Below are 22,578 nucleotides of genomic sequence, written 5' to 3'. Positions count from 1 at the left end.
AGAGGGAGGGAGGGAGGGAGGGAGGGAGGGAGGAAGGGAGGAAGGGAGGAAGGGAGGAAAGAAGGAAAGAAAAAAAGGGGGTTATGACGTTGGGAAACATGTTTTTTAAAATTGTGGAATCTTCTCATCTCTAAAATGTTAATATCTGATAGCTAATTCAGAATGTCTTGCTTCTTAGGTTTTCACTAAAATTTAAAGTTACTAAGAATAAGAATTGTAATTAATACATTATTCTGTATATAAAATGTGTGAGAGAAGATGTGTTTTTACAGAAAAAAACAAATTATTTTGTCTAATTCATAAGTTATGTAAAGGTTGATAGAAATTATGGACTATGGTAAACTTTTGTCCTAAAATAAAATAATTGGTCATTTAAAACAAACAAACAAACAAACAAAGAAAATTTAGGACAAAAACAGAAAGTCCAAGCATGTTAGATGGTTTGTGTAAATAAGTTGTAAAATACTCTTTAAAATCTGATAGAAAATTGGAGAAATTTAGCTAATTAACATTGCTCATAGCTAAAGCTCTTAGTATTGATGAAGGTAAATTAAGAAATACTGTAAAGAAATATATTGGCAGCTTGGCAATTCTTTTCTTTTTTTTTTTAACATACTTAAGCATGAACCCAGATTTAGCATGGAGCCAAATTTTACATACAGGCTTGCATTGCTTTGTTTCATACTGTATTTTCTATTCTGCATAGATGGTACTAGCACTAAAGTACTTACTGGTCACATGCTTGAAGTAAATTTCTCAATTGCACAGAAGGTATAGTGGTGTTGCTGGACTTAGAGACATTAATTTGTATACTAGGAACAAAATATCCAACATATGTTTGTTTTAGGCTTTGGATTATACTGCAGCCTTCAAAGTAAATTGAGTAGGTGAAAAATTGGGGGTTGATTTCCAGTTTGTTTTTGCTTTTAATTTTTAATTTTTTGCTATTTGTTCTCCTTTAGGTTTTACTTGTATATACATATATAAAAAATTGATATTTTTAGTTTTTAATGGAATGTATTTTGTTCTATGAGTAGTCATTTTGTTTCCTATGCATTTCCAACAATTCATCATTTGCTCTATTTATCTAAAGTTCTTAAGCTATGTGTGCCAGGCCTGCAAAAATGGATAGGGGACACCAGCCATTAAAAACTTGATTGGTTTTGCTGACTCTGGTGATCTAGAGAGCTACAAGAGCTTTAAGCTATGGGTCAAAAAAGAACCCCTAAAAAACAAAAAACCTTGGTTTTTTAAATAAGTTCTGAGCAGAAATAGTAGATTACTTATTTATTTGGAAAAGTAGGTAAGAGAAGAAATGTTTAGACAGTTTTTTTCCCCTAAGGAAATTCAATTCAATCAATAATTTGAATTGGTTTCAGATCTTTTTCTTTAGGTAATGAGGAAAAATTGTGATACGGGTACAAAGTTTTAATGTTCAGGAAAGACTAGCCTTGTCCTTAAAAGAAATTATATTGACTGGGATTTCTCTCAGACTACGTTAGTTGTATTTACCACTATCAAAACTAAGTGACATTCACTTGGACTAAGTAGAAGTAAAAATGTCAGGCTTTCTGGTGATTCTTTTTTATTCCAAACCTGTTATCACTATTAGGCCTTACTGTGTGTACTTGAAAACAAAATATATTCTAGTATTGTTCTGGTTTGAAGATTCTGGAGTTGAAATTTACCTAATAGTTTTCAGTACCATATCTAGAAACCAATCTTGGAAATGTATGATGATGCTCTTTTAAAATAGCAGAAAAAAATATTCTGTGCTTGTTTATACTTTGCCCCTGTTTCATTGTATAGTATTTAAGCAAAAAGAGATTATTTATCTTCACACTGAATTTCCAAAACCAATATTTGCATTTGCCATTTTCTTAAATGATGGAGAATAAAGTTAATTGTCTTACTTTGATAGGTTTGGCATTGGACCTATCACAATTTTGATGCTTTGGGTCACGGTTCTGTCACTACAATGTTAGCAATTAGATATATGCAAGGAATAATCTAACCACTTTAATACAGTGATTTAAAGTGCTGCAGGCATTAACTACCAGACACCAATTCACAGTGTTTTAATTTGTGACATGTTAGGGAGAATGACAGGACTTTCTACAATATAAGTGTCCTATTAACTAATGCTTGTACTGTTAAGACTTTGACTCTTGGGTCTAAAAAAGGCACAGACTCATGCCAAATCTCGAACATTGACAGTAGTCAAAGCCTTGTTTTCAGACCCAGGAGAAGGTGACAATCAAAATGAACAACTTACCTGAGACACAGAATTAAAACTATTCAATCCCTATAGGCTCAGGAACTATTGTGGAAGATGTGGGCGCACGTGAGTCTGTAAGGGCTAATTTTAAGGGACAAATTAGTTCAAGGTTTTCTATAAATTAAATGTTAATATCAAAAGCACACTGATGCAATACCAGTATCTGAGCCACTGTGATGGAATAACACAGTTTTCTTAGAGCAATGATTTTATATTTAATAAAAAAAAAATTGTAAAACATTATAAAAGACTTCTTACCTTATGATCAAACTGATTCAAATTAGATTTGTTTATAAGGTTTTGTTAAAATTAGCTTTAACATTAATGAATGAGATTCCTAAAATTCTGGTGTCTTAGTATATGTTATCAGTAATAATTATGATTATGTTAAATTTTTGTATGTCACAGAAATAACTAAATTTTCTTGTCAATGGTGTCTGTTGAGACTTTTCTCATCCATAATTATTTTGCTTTAACTGTTTTTAAAAACAGGCTTATCATCAGCTACAGTCTGGAATTTGCTTCTTTTGAGGAATTCATGAAAAGAATCCTTGAATGCAGGTTTCTGATAACTTTGGAGATTTTGCCATTGGACTGGAGAGAAAAGTTCCAGGACACTAATTGAAAAGCTGATGTGTTCTTAAAGATTACTAACCCAATATGAAGCAGAGTGGGAGTTGATTGTGTGGACTGAGCTAATGGAGGACAGAAATAATTTTTTATGGGTTTTTTTTTTTTTTTGGCTCTTTGAAACATTGTTGATTCTTTTTGTTTTGTTTTTCAGAGTCTGGAGAACCCTTTTGAGCTATTTACAACCTTTAATAATTGAGTAGAGTATACTCTTGTAAATAGAATTTGAAGCACATTTCTCTTTCTGCCTGATTTCTCTAGAATTTGTAAACTATTTGTGAATATTCTAAATTTATGGCAATATGGTTGCTCACATAAGTTCAATAATAATCTGTTTTCTTTTATAATGAGACACAGTTGGAGGAACTGGTTATTTTCCCAGGGCTTTGACTGAAATGGCCTTGTGAATGGTTCCAGGAAAGCCAATTTTGGAGACCCTATGTGGATGATGATGCTTGCTGTACTTTCTGTGGGTAATCGGGCCAAGTATATGGGACTGAAGCTAATTTTGCAGGTTGGTTGGTCCTGCTATGATTTGTCTTTGGTGGAAGTGGGAGACTAGAGGGAGAAAGATTGTGTCATAGAAGGAGATTGTAGTATTAGATTAACATTTGATTCATCATCCTTAGTATGGAGCTGCTTGTAATGCCCCTCCTCAGCATGAAGCAGCCAGAAAGATCAATGACCAAATTCCCCATGATCAAGGAACTGATAAATAGAAAGGGGAGACTGAAACTGGTCCAAGTTTTCTACAGAACTAATGTTTATTATTTCTTTTGAATAAACATACAAATTGATCCCCCCAGTCTTAAAACTCAAGAAAGTTACATTTGTCTTATCTGACTGTCTTTCTCAGGAAACCAACCATCACACCTCCCAGATAGTATCAAGGAGGTGAAACTTACCAGATCACCGCATCTGGACAAAGAGATGCCAGACCCCTCCCCCATCAGGATTGCCTAACTTTCCACCTACTTCCTGTCAACCAACTTCTCTTCCTTACTCCTCCCTAATTCCTGTTTTCTTATACATGGTTACATTTCTTCCCTGCTATATAAACCCTAATTTTAGCTAATTTGAAAGACAGATTCGAGACTGATCTCCTAACTCCTCAGTGGCAACATCCAATTAAAGCCTTCTTCCATGGCAATACTCATTGTCTCTTTGATTGGCATTCTGTGCTGTGAGCAGCAGGGCCTAGACCAAATCCCTAGCATTTTGGTGACAATAAGTGGGGATCGTATGACTGAATTTGGGGCAATGCAATGTGGGTAGAAATTATGTAAGCCACTCTAGGCATGGCCCTTAAATCCTGACCCTGCAGCTCTCTTTTCCCTTCCAAGGCAACATAGAGAGACTTGAGTTCCAGGGGGAAAGTTTTAGGATGGAGAGAAGCCCTCACCGGACTGTGATGTGGGTGAGAAACCTGTGTTAAGTCCCTGAGATATATGTGTTTATTACTACCCCAGCATAGCTTAGCTGATTTAAGAGGAGTTAAGAAGCTTCCCTTGCCTTTAAAGGTATGCTGTAGGTAAGTCCAGGAATACAAAAGCACTTCCAGAAAGCTCCAGGGAGCTACAGTTTGGGAGATGGAAGGTCCAGCAGACTAGAGCCAAAAGTAATACAGTTCTAGCAATTAAGCCTTTCACTTTGTGCACACAGCTGGTGCATAAACTAGTCCCAGAGCACCTGAGCAAGGATTATTTCTAGCAAGTTTCACATTACCAACTCAGAAACAATTCAATTCTTTGTCTCCCTTGTGATGCTCCTTCTCGTAGGTTTTGACTCTCTTTTCCTCCAACAATATCAAGTCTCCTCCCCTGTATCTGCCTTTGAGGTGAGGTCACCACTGGTGAAACCAATGTGTCTTGAATTATACTCTTCTATGGAAGGCCTCACTTAGTAATTCTGAAAGATTCATTATTCCCACCTATAATCTAAAGTACCTGATGACTTATCTTGCTAGAATCATCACTTTAATCTCTAGGTGAACGTCCAAGATATATATTATTGTTAATATCTTGACTGCCGTAGTTACTGTAAGACTGCCCTAGAAAACTGTGATCTCCTTAAAAACAAGGACCACATTTTGCATCTTCATCATCTCTTTGTGTCCAGCACCAAGCATGATGCTTGGTGCGAAGTGATGTATGCTTCATAAAGGCAGGACCAAGGTCTTCACCTCCACCCTACTACACCCAACAGTTCTTTTCTGCTTTTCACCGTGCTTGTGGTGGTGGTTTGACTGGAGTTGGAGGCTGTGTTTTGCCATATGTATCTGCCAATATTTCTCTTCAGAGAAGTTTTACCTAGGATGACCTCTTCAAGGTGGCACAAGAGAATGCCTGAGGGACATGTCTCTCAACCCCATGTCCATTAATTGTAACAAAATAGTTGCCTCATGGCTGGAACACTCCTTTATCCCTACTGGCAGCACCCAATAGCTCTGCTGGGCCAGTAGGATGAAGTCATAGTTGGAGCACACTTTGCTTATAGAGATTAGTTGCAAATGCCAAGTTCAAGGGAGACTGGCCACTGCACCCAAAATAAACCTGGGAAGCAGCCCTTCTTATAATTTTCTCTCAACTGAGGGAGATAGTCCAAGAAAAAGAATTCTGGGGACTCAGATATAGAGAGAGCATAGAATCATAGATATTCAAAGATGAAGGGGGCTTAAGATCATTTTCCAGTCTCCTTACTTTACAGGTGAGGAAATGGAGGTCCAGAGAGAAAAGTGACTCACCCAAGCTGAAAACAATTGCAGGAAGAAAAGCTGTTAGGAATCTTGGTAGTGCACTTTTGATTTCACTCTTAAAATGCTCAAATGTCTTTTTCTGACAACATGTAGGGAGACCTGAGGTTGGACCTAAAGACACCATATATTGTATTCAGTGCTTCACACAAGTTAATCTAAATTTACCTCAAAAACCCAATACCATATTTTGTCGAGTAGGCAACTGAAGCTCGGAGCAGGATGCCAACTTGCCCAAGGACACTCAGTGGTTCAAAGCTTATCTTTATCGGCTGTTTCTAGGCCCCAGGTTCCTGACAACATTCCAGGTGAAAGGACAAGCTGGAACCATTGAGAAACAAATGAGCATCTTGTAAACCCAAAATACAAGACCTTGCTAAACATCAGAGCTTGCCCGCAGCCAAGTTGTGAGACTTAAAATTTGTCTTTAGGGCATACAGCCACATCCATTCACCCCCCACACACCAAGGCTTCTAGAACATTTCTTTCTGCTTTAGATGTCTATTTCCAAGTGGAAATAGTGACTGAGGATCAGAATCCCAAAATTTTGGGTTTTGCTCTGCTACCAACATCTTGCACGTTCTTTGTAGAGTTACTTTACCTTTCTTTCCTTTAACTTCTTTGTATCTGCAAAAACGATGAAGGAGTACACTAAAGATGAGGAACTGAGTCACTGCAATGCCAAATGTAACAAGCTGTGGGTCAAAATTTGGATGTTTGCATTGGAAATTATTCTGAAGCCACAGACAGGGCTAAAAGGTAAGTATGAATAATTAGTAATGCTTGCCATAGACAGATTAAAGTGTTGACATCACATAGGACAAGAATTTGCCACCAATAGATGAGAGGATTGTTGATGTCCTTGAATTGGAAATGAACGAGCTAATTGGTTAGTTACTTATTCACTCTAACCCAGAAAGCTGCAGCTTGTGAAAAAAGTTTTTGCTGGTAACACACAGGAAATAGAAAATTTAGTATTTTTCCCAGTGGAAAGGCACTCTTGTACCACCAAGCAGAAGAGAACACGATGTCTTTTCTTTTGATGTAATTTAGGATGATTCACAAAGCGTTCATAGCAGGGAAGCTGATGGAAAACTGACATGCCCCTAGACTTGAGAGATGCTCTCTAAGTTTAAAAAGGAAACAGCTTATTGTAAAATTTATTTGAATCCTACAACCTTCCCATATCTGTGTAATTAGCAAAAAGACAAGCTGCAACCAGAGAGGTAAAGTATCAATTTTTGTCATACTTATTTATTGAGAACCTCCTCTGAGCTGTGTACTATGTTAGGCAGAGAAAACAAACAATAAGCAAGACACAGTCCCTGACTCCATGTGATTATCAGGGAGGCTAGGAAAAGTCATCACTGCCTGGACAACTCCTTTCCGGAAATACCTCTCTTCTCTTGAAGGGACATGTACATGTACATATTATAATAAATGAATCTAGGAAATATATAATATTTATATATAATATATAAATATAATAATAATATATAAATATATTATTTATAAATGTATATATATTTATATGTATATATTATATGTATAATGTATATATTATTTATAAATGTATATATAAATATTATATATTATATATATTTTCTATTTTATAAAAATGTTCTACCATTTTATGTGTAATATACAATCTATAAATATATAACATATATTCTAGATGTATATCTCATATATAATATATAAATGTTAATATATTAATATAGAATATGTATATAACCTATTTTTGTATAGTGTATTAATTCTAAAATATTACATACTGTACATATATAAAATATATAATCTATACATTTTGTATATACATATATATAAAACCTATATTAAGCCACTGAAGTTTCAGAGTTTATTTGTTCCTTTGGTTAGAATTTCCTTAACAAATACGCCCTACAGTATGCTGGGCAGATCATAAACCAGAAAATGCAACTCAATGCAATTTTGTGTCATGATGGGACTGAGTTCTACATGTTATCAGAACATAGGTCTGGGAACCAGGGAAGATGTCTTGCTGAAACCGCCAATAGGAACTAGCTCCTTGAAAGTGTGTGGATAGGGTGGATTTGGGAGGAAATCAGAGTAAATGACAGGTGCAAAGTCCCAGAGGAAAGTAGCAACATGGCTCCTTCTCTAAAAAGCAAAGAGATGAGTGCTTACAGCTGAGATTCAAACAAGGCATGGAAAGTAGAGAGGATGGAGTGGTAAATAAGGGTCAGATCATGGCTCAGTAAATGTTTTGACTCTGACATGAAGGCACTGGGGATCACAGGGCAACGGCACTGTCTGATTATTCTGGATTAGGGGAAGCAAGACCAGAAGGAGGAGAGCATGCCTATCCCATACATTAATACTTCCCACTGTCAGGTTAAAAGTAAGAAGTGAATATTTACCTGTTACATGATGGATGAACAAATGAGTGAACCATTTCAGAGCCTGTTACACTATTTACGTTAAAGAAGATTGGGTTTAAACAACGGTAATGAAAGTAGAGGTATCCTGATATGGATCTATTTAAAATATTTAGAAAAGAAATGGCTGGGCATGGTGGCTCACGCCTGTTAATCCGAGCACTTTGGAAGGCTGAAGCAGGCAGATCACTTGAGGTCAGGAGTCCAAGACCAGCCTGGCCAACATGGTGAAGTCCTGTCTCTACTAAAAATACAAAAATTAGCCAGGCGTGGTGGCGCACAACTGTAACCCCAGTTACTCGGGAGGCTGAGGCAGGAGAATCGCTTGAACCTGGGAGATGGAGGTTGCAGTGAGCCAAGATCACACCACTGCACTCCAGTGTGGGCGACAGAGCAAGACTCTGCCCCCCCCCAAAAAAAGTGACTAAATGGACGTAGGAGTTCAGAGATGGCTTTCAGGTTAGTTTTTCTTGGTGAGTTGCTACTTGCATATGTAACAATTGCCATGTTTTTGGAGCTATTCTGAGTGTTTACACATGATAATTCATTTAACCCTCATAAAGACCCTATGAGTTAAGTAATATCAATATCAGGTGAGAAAAAGGAGGCACAGAGGGGTTAAAAATTTATTCCAGATCACACAGCAACTGACTATTAGATCCAGGAGTTAAATTCAGACAATCTGGCTTTGGTGTGTACTATCCTGGGTATGAGGTTTGTGTTTGCTATTAGAAGTCATAGGAGAAGAATTTGCATTAAGAAGAAGAAAATGAGTTGAAATCGAGACTTGCGAAATTTAAGTTTTCTGTGGAGTACCCCAGTGGGAATAGCAATTAGGCAAGTGAATATTTATAATAAAATTAATAAAAACTGCACCTAAAGTGCAAACTCTAAGAAAGTGATTACCAAAAAAAAAAAAAAAAAAAAACAAAAAACTGAGAGTTCATTGCAGTTAGAAAAAAACTACTAATAAAAGAAGCAACTACATGAGTATAAACAATCTGAGATGAAAGTGTTGGGGGTATAGAAGACAGGAGTGGACTTTCAGGATGTGCATGAAGAAAGTAGGAAGATTAAAAAGGAGGCCAGACAGAGACATTTCATGAAGGAGGGCCTGGAATTTAACGGTATTGCTGTGGTACATTATGCCTGTGTGTTGTTCTCTATGTAATTTCTTTAGCAATTAATGCTACAGTAACTATTAAATACCAGAGTAACCATTTATGATTTTTCATTCCACAGGGTGTGTTTAGTTGTTTAAACTTATTTTTTTTTTGTAATACATCTATAAAGGAACCCCACTACACAATGAAGAGGAAAGGTGTTTGAGCCAAATAATTAATAATTTTACACACATTTTGGTCATCACAACCTCTTGAAGAATAGCTGGAACAGAGCTGAGTCCTACTTGAGTGTTGTATGTATTTCATTACAAACAATAGTTAACATTTATTGAGCACTTACCCTGTTCTGAGCACTGTGAAAACATGACATACACATTCTCTTTTTTAATCCTCTTAACAAACTCATGAATTTGGTAAAATGTGTATTTTGCATTTCCATTTTGCATATGGGGACACAGAGGTTTAGAGAAGTGAAAGAAACTGTCCAAGGACCCAGGAGTGTTGAGGTTAGCAGAGGCACCTCCACCCAAGCCTTCTGACCTTTCCTCTCACCCAGTGCTCTCTCTCTCCTGATCTGGCAAACTCAGTCTGGGCCAGACTGTGTGCTTCTTAACTAGAAAGTTTCCCGATGGTCATAGTTTGTTCTTTATGTTTGTAGTTCAAGACAAACCATTGCCCCGTAGCTGCCTTTTTCCCCACTGGCTTATCTTTGGACCAACTGGGAGGTGAAGGACACTGTCCTTGCGTGTGCATTTCCCAATTGGCTACTTCCTGGTGAACCTGATTTCTCATTTTAGGGCCCAGGAGGGTGATCATTGCCTAAGAACATTCCAGAGTTTACTTAAGGCAAACTATGAAAAAGGTAAATTCTGTGCTTTCTTCCTTTCATTCCACTTCAGTAACTGCCTTTTTACTGGTATTACTCAAATTCTCCAGCTTTCTTAGCCTTTAAATAACTTTATTGAGCCTCCACTCTGCAACTGAATTTGTGCTCTGTGTTGGACATATAACAATAAATAAGACAACTTTTATTAGTGGTTTCAGGTATGTAAACAAGTTAGTATGGTACAGCAATGATAAATCTGATTAAAAAAAGATCCTTCAAGGTAGAGAGAAGCACCAGTAGGGAGTAATCAACCAGTCTTAAGAGTGAGGGTTTGATAGTTAAGGGTAAACTTCCCAGGGCTAGAAAAAGTTAAGCTAGCTTTTGAAGGATAAAAGATTCCCTCGACTGGATTTGGGGGTGATGTTAAATAGTAAATAGAAGAATCAGTCTATTTAGCAGTGCAAGGTCTATATTAACACGGCATGTGCAGGAAACTGAGTGGTTTATTATGGCTGGGGCACAGGCTGTGAGATGGAGAGAAATAGGAAGTGAAGCCGAAGAGTCAGGAACTGTCAGATTAAGGAGGGTTGTGTGTAGCATGCTAAAGAGTTCGAACTTTCTCCCATTCTTCTGACTGAGAAAAGCCAAAGAAAGATTTTAATCAGGGCAGCAGCATTATGCGAGTTTGGTTCTGAAAGTTTATTCTGGGGGCTTTTACGATCCAGTAGGACAGATTCTAGAGACACGGTTTGAACATGGGGCCAGTGTAATAGATAGTGAGGGCCTAAATTAATGCGTAGGCAGTGGGAAGAAAGACAAGGGTTTTGAGAAGTATTGATGAGACAGCCACGGTACTGGATGGGAATGTTGTTGGACTTAGAGTTAATAGGTTTATAAAATTAAAAAAAAATCATGAATGGTGATACCATTCACTGAGAAAGGGATGCCTGTTCTACCAGTTTGGGAGGTGCGAAAATAAATAATAAGTGTAACTTCAAACATGTTTTCATTTGAAGTTCCAATAACACATCCAGGTAGAGGTAATGAATTGGGGGTTAAAAATATAGATTTGAAGCTTAGGAGAAAAATCTGGACTGGAGATAGAAATTCAAAAGTTATAAGCACAAACATGGTAAGCAAAACCAATTTTTTTTAAAAGGTATAAACTTTATTCTACAGAGTGAGACAAGAGCTGGAGAGAGGGTGGACATTTATGGCATATCAATGTTTAAGAGTAAATAAAAGAAGAAGAGACAGATAAATAGTTTCCTGGAGATATAAGAGAAACCAAGAGAGAAAAGTTTCATGAAGGCAAGAAAAGAAAGAGTTTTAAGGAGTTAAATGTCAACAGAACAGCAGGGAGTGAGATACAGAGTGAAAAGGGTCAGCAGGCTGTGCCAGTTAGTGGGTCACTAGAGACCCTGGAAGAACAGTTTCTCTGAAGGGATGAGGCCCATAGCCAATTAGCAGTAGGTTAGGAAATAAACAAAAGTTGAGCAAGGGGAAGGAGAAAATGCAGACTACTAATTTAAGAAGCTGAGGTTAGAGAGGGTAAGTGATTTTGTGGAAGGTAATAAGGCTCCTCAGTGGTGTTATCTGGGACTTTATGTCAAGTGGTCTGACTCATTAAAATGCCTTTTGGGACTTTCTATTTATTTATTTAAGTATGTATTAGTCACCTACTCTGTTCTAGACACCTTGGAGTTAGACACCTTAGATATTATAGCATACAAAGTGAGTTACGGATGACTGTCAAGAACTGTGAAGGATCTGAAACTTATTTGCAAGCTAACAAGGTAGCCTGCTGCAGTGTCATAGGTATTGGCACATGGCATGAGATTTCGGAGTCAGAGACAAAAGACATCTGGTTACTTACAACAATAACAGTAACCAGTAACTTCATTTTCTCAAGCCAATCCCTGGGCCTCAATTCCCATAGGGTGACATGAATGGGGCCATGTGATGCCTGCACACGTGATGCATAATGTTACAGGAAAGAAATACTGAGTTTAGCAAATTTGAATCTTTTATAACTGGCAGTGCTCATGCATGCCTAATCTTCGCCCCAGAGAGAGAGACATTACCTTTATTATATTGGACAGTAAAGAAACTTCTCTCTGCTTTGAAGGGACACATGATCTCTAGCTTCCAAGGCTTATACACAACCTTGGAAAATCACTTCGGAACAAAGAGAGGCAGTGCCTCTGTCTATAAGATGTGCAGAAATTCTGGAGACCCATAGAAAATTGTCTCTTAACAATGATATGGTAAAGATAACAAGTTGCCTACCCAATATTGTTTTATTTTCACTTAGCAACAAAACTAAATATATGTCAAGCAGCCTTCTTGTAGCCTTAAACAGTATAGCTACATAGGCCAGGCGCGGTGGCTCATGCCTGTAATCCCAGCACTTTGGGAGGCTGAGGTGGGCAGATCACGAGGTTAGGAGATCGAGACCATCCTGGCTAACATGGTGAAACCCCGTCTCTACTAAAAAGACAAAAAATTGGCCGGGCGTGTTGGCAGGCGCCTGTAGTCCCAGCTACTCGGGAGGCTGAGGCAGGAGAATAGCGTGAACCCGGGAGGCGGAGCTTGCAATGAGCCAAGATCACGCCACTGCACTCCAGCCTGGGCGACAGAGCAAAACTCCGTCTCAAAAAAAAAAAAAAAAAAAAAAAAAAAAAAGATTACAGCTACATAACAAAAAGGGTAAAGCATAATGACAGGAGTCTAGGTCTCTGATGACTTTGTGGCACTGTTATAGCAGCTATGGACTGCTTAGCTGTGGATTTGATGTAGGTGGATAAATATTATGTGTTTAAGCCATCATAGTTGGGTTCTGTTATTCACAACCATATACAAATAGTTACTATTAGTAAATAAATGCAAATACTAATTTGGAAGAAGAAAAGAGTACTAGATAGTAAGATATCTGAGACGGGAAGTATAGTCACAGTAATTACTAACTTACTGTGTTAACTTGTCAATTGACTTCTGTGAATTTTATATTTCTCAGCTTAATATTATGAACTTCATAGCTCTTTTTTAATCCTAAATTAAAAATTTAAATTTTAAGAATTTAATCCTAAATTCTTAAAATAACCTTTTATACAATAAAATATTTATTTATTTTTAATAATAACCTTTTAAAATATTTTTAAAAATTAATTTTTAGTTGACAACTATATATTTATAAGGTACAATGTGATTTATAAGGTACAGTGTGATTATAAGGTACAATGTGATTTTTGCAATGTAAGCACTGCAAGATAGCAAGATAAATCAAGGTAATTAACATATTCATCATCTCAAAGATTCATCATTTCTTTAGGGTGAGAACACTGAAAGTCGTATCTTTTAGCTATTTTGGAATATACAATACATTATTATTAATTATAGTCATCTCGCATTGCAATAGAACTCTAGAACTTATTCCTCCTAACAATTATGATTTGAAGCAAGTGGATAAATGCGTTTTGCCATTACTTTTAGTGGCGAAAACGCAATTACTTTTGCACAAACCTAACATTATAACTTTGTACCTGTTGACCAACATCTCCTGCTGACCATCATCTCCCCATACACTACCCTCCTAGCCCCCACCTGCCTCTGATAACCACAGTTCTACTCTCTACTTCTATGAGTACCATTTTTTTAGCTTCCACATATAAGTATGCCTGGCTTATTTCACTTAATATAATATCCTTCAAGTGTATCTGTTGTAAATGATAGAATTTCCTGTTTTATTTTTTCAGGCAGAATAGTATTCCATTGTGTAGATGTACCACATTTTGAAAATCCATTCATTCATTTTTGGACACAGATTTTTTTCATATCTTGGCTATTGTGAATAATGCTACAATGAACATGGGAGTGCAGGTATCTCTTTTGGTATACTGATTTGTATTTCTTTGGGTACGTATCCAGTTGTGGGATTGCTGGATCATATGTGTAATTCTATTTTTAGTTTTTTGAGGAACCTCCATACTGTTTTCCAAAATGCCTGTACTAATTTGCAATGCCACCAACAGTGTGTATGGGTTCGCTTTTCTCCGCATCCTCGCCAACACTTGTTATCTTTCATCATTTTAATAATAGTCAATATAATAGGTGATATCTTATTATGGTTTTAGTTTGCATTTCTATGATTAAAAATTTTGAGGATTTTTTTCGTATAGCTGTTGGCCATTTGTATTTCTTCTTTTGAGAGATGTCTATTCAGATTCTTTGCCTGTTTTTAAAATTGGGTCTCTGTTTTCTTATAATTGAATAGTTTTGAGTTCCTTGTCTATTTGGGATATTAGCTCTTTAACAGTTATGATTTGCAATATGATTTGCAAATATTTTCTCCTAATCTGTGGGTGATCTCCTCACTCTGTAATTGTTTCTTGTGCTGTGCAGAAGCTTTTTAGTTTGATGCAATTCCATTTCTTTATTTTTGCTTTTGCTGCCTGTGCTTTTGAAGTCATACCTAAGACCAATATAATGAAGTTTTCCCCTACATTTTCTTCTAGTAGTTTTATAGATTCAGGTGTTACATTTAAGTTGTTAATCCATTTTGAGTCGATTTTTGTAAAAGTGGTTAGATAAGAGTCTATTATTATTCTTCTGTACATGGATATACAGTTTTCCTAACATGATTGTCTTTTTTTAAAAAATTCCTTTTTTAATCCTTCAAAGCTCATTTCTTTTTTTTCTTATCCTTCAAAGTTCATTTGATATATATCCCATTTTCTCTTCAACAGGAACCCATCTGAAAAATAATTCCATAAACAATACAGATAATAGCTTAATTTGCTACTTCCCTGCCCCCAACATAAGAATATGTGTACTTTAGAGATGCCTTAACCTAGGGGTATGACTTTTTTTGGGGGTGATATCTCTACTATTATTATTATTATACTATAAGTTCTGGGATACATGTGCAGAACATGCAGGTTTGTTACATAGTTATACATATGCCATGGTGGTTTGCTGCACCCATCAACCTGTCATCTACATCAGATATTTCTCCTAAAGCTATCCCTTCCCTAACCCCCCACCCCCCAACAGGCCCCAGTGTGTGATGTTCTCCTCCCTGTATCCACGTGTTCTCATTCTTCAGCTCCCACTTATGAGTGAGAACATGTGGTATTTTGGTTTCTGTTTCTGTGTTAGTTTGCTGAAGATGATGGTTTCCAGCTTGATCCATGTCCCTGTGAATAACATGAACTCATCCTTTTTTATGGCTGCATAGTATTCCATGGTGTATATTTGCCACCTTTTCTTTATCCCATCTATCATTGATGGGCATTTGGGCTGGTTCAAAGTCTTTGCTATTGTGAACAGTGCTGCAAGAAACATACGTGTGCATGTGTCTTTATAGTAGAATGATTTATAATCCTTTGGGTATATACCCAGTAATGGAATTGCTGGGTCAAATGGTATTTCTGGTTCTAGATCCTTCAGGAATTGCCACACTGTCTTCCACAAGGGTTGAACTAATTTACACTCCTATCAACAGTGTAAAAGCATTCCTATTTCTCCACATCCTTTCCAACATCGGTTTTTTCCTGACGTTTTAATGATCTAATTAAACTAAAGAGCTTCTGCACAGCAAAAGAAACTATCATCAGAGTGTACAGGCAACCTACAGGCAACCTACAGAATGGGAGAAAATTCTTGCAATCTATCTATCTGACAAAGGGCTACTATCCAGAATCTACAAAGAACTTAAACAAATTTACAAGAAAAAATACAAGCAACTCCATCAAAAAGTAGGCAAATGATATGAACAGACACTTCTCAAAAGAAGATATTTATGCGGCCAACAAACATATGAAAAAAAGCTCATCATCTCTGGTCATTAGAGAGATGAAAATCAAAATCACAATGAGATACCATCTCACACCTGTTAGAATGGTAATCATTGAAAAGTCAGGGGTATGACTTTTTAATGTTTCCCAACACGCTTAAGTTCGGTTAGGGAGGAACTTAACTGAAACATCTTATAATAATGCAAATAGCTTGTGTGTCATAGTTTCTATGTCCCTAGTGCTTAGCATGGATGCTGACATACATAGTTCCTCAATAAATACTTGTTGAATGAATGAAAACACAGCAGCATTTTAGAAAATAGAAACTTAAGAGAAAAAAAAAATTAGGGCATGACCCACTTTGACCTGATCTACTACCTCCACTGCCATGCAAAGTGTGACCCAGAAGATTTCACGTAAAATAAATCCTTTATAATCCAAAATAGACGAGATCAGACAGAAAAAAAAGATATTTAAGTTAAATAGTTTCTGATTTTTTTTTATTTTTTAAGGAATGGTAGGTCATTTGTTCGTTGGAAACATAGCTGTCAGTTTAAATTATGCCATCGTTTGAATAAATTGATATTGGATAATGAGGTTTCACTGAATCACTGAATGGCTACTTATACTTTTTTCCTCTGGGCTAAATAATTTCAATTCCTCTAACCTTTTCTCATGAATTCTATTTTCTAGCTCTTAATCACTCTTTTGTTCTCCCATGAAATTAAATTAAAAAATGTTAAGCAGCAACAAATATCACAGGATGATTTTTATATGAACATTGGCTGTATGCTCACCTTTAAATATATCATGCCATTGGTGGTGCTACTATCAGATTTAATATTTTATGATATACTAGAATACTTTTCTGTCTTACTAATGTCTGGAATTGTCTCTTAGTTTATAGTAGTCTGTGGGTCCATGATTCTAGCTATATAGATATTACCAAGTAGGCAAATAATTAGTATCAGGCAAACCAAACAGCAGTTGGCAGATAGAATATTCTAATGTCCAATCTGGATATTTCATTTTTTCATTCATGAATCTGCACATACATTCATTCAGTTGTCATGTATTATTTCCTTATTCTGTGACAGGCTCTGAGCTAAATACTGGTATAGAGAAAAAATGGAGTTCAGAGCAGTTCTCAGCTGTCTATTAAAGAAACAATTATAATAGAACATGATCAAGCACAAAGATATCAAGACAGGATGCTACACAAATATAAGAATGTACCTCAATGCAGTTGACATCAGGTGTCTTGAAGGATAAGCAATTAGCCAGAAAAAAAGAGATGATTGGCCAATTGCTACCTTGAGTGACACCAACATATAATATATTCCAGTGATTACAACAAAAGAGTTGTAAGTTTGAGGGAGACTGTTTTGTCTGTTCTTGCCATGACACAGGACCATGACTGAAGTGCAGATCCTTCCCTGTGTACTATGTTAGATGCTAGAGATAGAGCAGAGAACAAGCTAAATATAGCCAGGGGCTTAATATCTAGAGGAAGAGACACAGCACTGAACTAATGGTGAAAATCAGAGTGACCTATTTTTACTTAGGACATTCTGAGTTTATTCCCTTTTTCTAGCTTAATTAATAATCATCCCCCTTTCACTCTTGAAAGTCCCAGTTTGAATAATAAAGTTATATGGTCATTGTTCTGGGACAGTGTGATTATTGCCACCCTAGAGATAAGATAGAATAGGATGGGAGTCCTGGGGGAAGAACATCAAAAAGAAACTTCTAACCCAGTTGGTGGGCCAGTACACTGATATTACAGATGACATATTTCTAGAAATTTCCAAATAATAACAATGAGGCAAATCCCTTGCCAGACTTTTTAAAAACCCAAACTATCCAAGTGGCTGTTTTAATAGTCTGGTCCAAGCAAGCATTGATAACTCAGTTACACTGGTATGAAAATGAAGATATCAAATGAGAAATCAAGTTGTGTTCATGAGAAGTCAGTTTTTCTTCTGTACAATTAAGAGAGAGGCACAATCAATAGTGTATGCTTTGGAAGGGTAAAAATATCAATGGATTCACAACATTAAGCAGATCTGAATGTCTGGCCATTCTGCTGGAAGAATGTTTGGGCTGCCATTGAAATGAATCCAGAACCAAACAAAAGAAAATCTATTTCAGAATTTCTTGCAGGACCTGGAAATATTCAAGTAAAATGCTTGTGCACATTTGGAAAGACATAGATGCACATATAATGACTCCAGGTATTGTTTTTTCCCCATTAAATGAATATAGATACCTTGGAAAAAGAAACATGAACATTTGGATTTCAAAAGGCAAAACGTACTTTGAGATTGGATTGAATTGACAAACAACGTTGTATAAAAATGAATCTTGTCTTCTCTTTGTGAGGTTGAGGGAGGGGTTCCATGAGCTGAGAGTAATCCAGTCAGGAGACCCCAGCAAGATAAATAGGAAGGGAGCTAAAGAGACATCTGTCCTCATTTATCCAATTATCATTCTCAACTTTCTGTAGCTACAGGTCCACTTGAGAAAAAGACAGGCTCTGAGAAGAGTCAGGGTGACTTTTAGAGAGTCAGGATTGGAAGAAGAAAGAAAGAGAGAAAAACAATATTTTTAGCATCTCTACATGTCAGGTATTGGGCTGAGTACTTGCCATATAATACTTTTTTGATTTCAGGAATGACCCATTGGTAGATATAACCCGGGAAGCCCATGGCTCAGGAAGGCTAACTCCAAATTTAGACCATATACAATTGATTGCAGGCACCTCAGTTAAAGTCCAGTTTAATTAAACTCCAATGATTGTATTATTTCTTCTATTTATTCCTTAAGGCATTTCTGAGGTCAAAAAATAGTTTTTGATATGTGAAATTGGTTAAAAGAAAGGGGATTCCAGATGAAGAGACCATGGTGAATTAAGGTGTTATTTTATCCAGGGCTAAAACATGTTTATAAAAATGTATCTTAGAATCTTCCATTATTGCCACAATTTGCCATAAATATAGCAGATATGTTCTTGCAACAAACAAATAAAAATAGAAAAAAAGATGAAATTAGAGAACACTATCATGTTCTCTGTCAAAGAAGAACCAGAACATTAATCATGGGGCCTTTATCAGTTAGACTTCTTTGCTGCAAGCAATAAATGCCATTTTTGGTTCACTTAAGCAAACAAAGAATTCCTTTGCCAAAGAACTGAGTTGTAGGATGCACAAGAGCTGGGACAGCTCCTGGAATCAAGGAAGCAAAACTGCCAATTTTTTTTTTTTTTTTCTGGGAGCTTATGATCAGCATAAAGATCCAAACTGCAGGAAGAGATAATCAAAAACTCCAGCTTGGATATGGGCCACCCCTTGATGAGTGGAGCAAGGTACCTTGATTGACAGTGACAGAGATAGTTCCCTAGAGCAAAATCCATATTAAAAATCACATGATGTCACCAAAGAAACATCTTAGGACATCTCTTCTCTTACTACTATAGCTTTAAATGTCCTTCCCCTGTATGTTAGTTTCCTAGGGCTGCTATGACAAAGTAACACCAATTGGGTAGTTTAAGAAAACCAATAAGTTTATTGTTTTATAGTTCTAGAGGCTAGCAATCTGAAATTACAGTGTCAGCGAAGCCATGCTCCCTTCTAGGGAAAATGCTTCCTTGCCTCTTTTTAGTTTCTGGTGGCTCCTGTCAATCCTTGTCTTTTCTTGGCTTCAGTCTCTGCTTCCATCATCACATGGATTTTTTCCCTGTGTATGTCTGAGTGCATGCTCTCTCCTTTTTAAGAATATCAGTCATTGGATTTAGAACACATCCTAATCTACTATGACCTTATCTTAACTAATTACATCTGCAAAGACCGTATTTCCAAACAAGTTGCCATTTTGCACTTCAAGGTAGACGTGAATTTTGGGGTGATAGTTTCCAAAACTTTATACTTTGTCTTCCTTTGGAACCATTTGGTTTTCTCTATCACAAACTAACTATCCTGTCCTCTAATTTACAAATTAAATGTGTTTTTATATAGAGTTATGGTTCTTTAAGGGTAAGGACAAGGTCATGTTCATCTTTGCTTATTCAGCATCTAGTAGAGTGTCTGGTATATTGTAAGCACAAAAGCAGTTTATTGAATGAATAAATAAACCAAAAATGAATTATTCAACTAATAGGAGACATAAGAAATTAAAAAAAAAAAAAAACTACAAAGGAATCAGGAATGGCACTTGGCATGTATCCCTATACAAGATTATAGAGTTCCATGGTCCTGTCATGTATCCAAACAACACTATTGCAGAAACAGCAAATAAAAGCGAGTTTCCTGTTCCCCACAAGGGTTTATAATGGCCTGAATATTGAGAAAATTGACCTTGCTTCCACTTTGATTCTTACAAGTTCTCAGATAAAATAGACAATTTACAACTTCCATGTATTTTCTCTATATTTCTCAACTAGTTTGCCTTTTCCTAGTGTGGTTACATCATGCAACCCTGTTTACCTCCTCCGGCCTTGGCCGGCTTCCTTTACTTTCACACCCATTGCAAAGCAGTTTTGCTTTTCCTTCAAGGATTTTATTTTTATACCCTGCTTGTCTGTGCTTAATTTACATCTTCTCCCCCAGCTTCAAAGGTTTGCCGAGGCTATGACTTCACCTCCTTAACAGTGGTCACTTTCTTCTTTGAAGTTGAGTATTCATTTGAAGAGAGATGCTGTGTCTTTTGGCTTCTTCTCCTCATCCATGCTGTCAGGAGATGAGGGAAAACACAGTTGCCCTAATGATTTGATCGGATAAGTCGGATACTTTCTGGATTTAAGGAACCAGTCCACTTCCCTGCTATGAATTGGAATGAGAGAGAAAAATGATTCTAATTTTAGGCTCAATCTTCAGAGGTTCTTTTCCTTAGGCATTGCTGTCATGGGAATGTTTGGGGGCATAAGTGGGGACATGAACAGCCCTGAAAATTGCCTGGTGGGGACAGGCAGCAGGCTGGCTTTTATTGTTGACCCCTGATTCCCACAACGTAACCTTCCTCCTTTGCTGTGCCTGCCTTGATCGTACTTCAAGTTTACAATTACAATTTGTTTTTCATCCTGTTCCATGTCCTTGGAGAGAGATCACTTTGATGACGGTGCCAGAAACTAATTGTGAGGGGAACCAATTGTATGGGAGGATGAAGTCTATGGAGCCAGAGGTCCTCAGCATCCTGAAGAGAAGGGAGGTGTCATAAGAGAACATGTTTCCAGGGAAGACTCCAGGCTTCCTTTCCTGGAGACCTCTCAGAATAGGTTGTTTAGCCCTCCTACTGGAATTACTGAGTCTTATGTTTGGAAGGGACCATATTAAGTTGTGCTGTTTAAGTTCTTTAAGAGTGTGAATTCCCTGGGCTATGAGTTCCAAGCTGTCTAAATCAATGGGCCGATGTGGTGCCGTAGGAGAGTTGGCTTAGAATCAGGTCAACTAGAGTCGGAATCTTGGGTTCTACCTCTGGGTGGGTTATTTTATTAACAATATTATTAAAAATACTAGCAAGCATTTATTGAGTACACATTATGGGCATGTTGTTGGGCTGAGTGCCTGACTCTCAACAGCTTAATTTATCACAAAATAACTGTTCTGTGAGTAGGTACTATTATTGTTGTTGTCATTAGGTTTTACAGGATAGAACACAAATACATAAGGCACAGCTTGTAAGATCACAGAATTGGTAAAGGACAGAATTATTAGGGAAGAGAGAGGTCTTGCAAGTTCATGTGCATGCTAAACGACTACATAATATTGTCAAATACTACACTACACATTTGCCAAGTCTTGTTTCCTTATCTGGAAAATGAAGACAATAATCCTATTTATAGATGTATAGGATTAAGCAAAATTGTTACTGGGCTGTGAAAGTGAGTAGCCAGTTACCCAGAACATGGGCTTTCAGTGATTGTCAGTGCTTTTTTATTTCCTCCCTTCTCTTTTCTGCAAACCACAAACCTTAGGTCTTACCTTGGGAGACATCCTGTTCTACATGGCTGTTCTACATGGCCATGGGAGATTGCTTGGTAATTTGTCCCAGTAGTTCCATGGGTCTTACCGGCCTGTTTCCAGCCAGCCCCATGAAAGCAAAGGCATGAGAAGGACTATGCAAGGCTGCCAGGGATTCCCTGTCTACTCTGCGCACATCCCACTAAGCACGAGGCCCTGATACATGTTGGCCAGAGGAGGCTGCCTGATGCTCCCCATTTCACAATATCTTGATGAAATGTGGTTCAAAAGGGCACCAATGAGGCTTACACAATCTCCCACTCCTTCAGGATTAAGAAACTAAAGCATGTTTCTGGCTCCTCTGCAGCCCAAATGGGGAATCCTATCAACTCCATAGCCCCTTGGAACTCCCAGTGGGGGAAACCTAAACCCAAGGCCCACTTTAGCCTTCTTTCCCTAAGGAGCTCTTATTGGCCTGCTCTATGAAATTCTCACCATGATCCTCCAGTGTCCGTGCCCCCACTTTACACATAGAAAACTGATACTCAGCAAGAATCAGTAACTTGCCCAAAATCACGCATGAAGAATGCAAGCCAGAGCTGACTGATTGCAAAGCTCTTTACATTACTTCGCTTTCCATTATTGCACTGGTCTGGCAATCCAGGTGACAAAAATCTAGCAGAGCCATTTATTCACTCATTTACAAATATTTGTTGAGAATCAATGATGTGCTGGATATAGATGTTGGGGATACAACAGTGAATATACAGCACTTTTCTGTTTTCAATTAGAGCTTACAATC

Source organism: Pongo abelii, chromosome 7 (assembly GCF_028885655.2).
Source record: "Pongo abelii isolate AG06213 chromosome 7, NHGRI_mPonAbe1-v2.0_pri, whole genome shotgun sequence".
Taxonomy (NCBI): domain Eukaryota; kingdom Metazoa; phylum Chordata; class Mammalia; order Primates; family Hominidae; genus Pongo; species Pongo abelii.
This window is presented reverse-complemented; position numbering follows the sequence as displayed.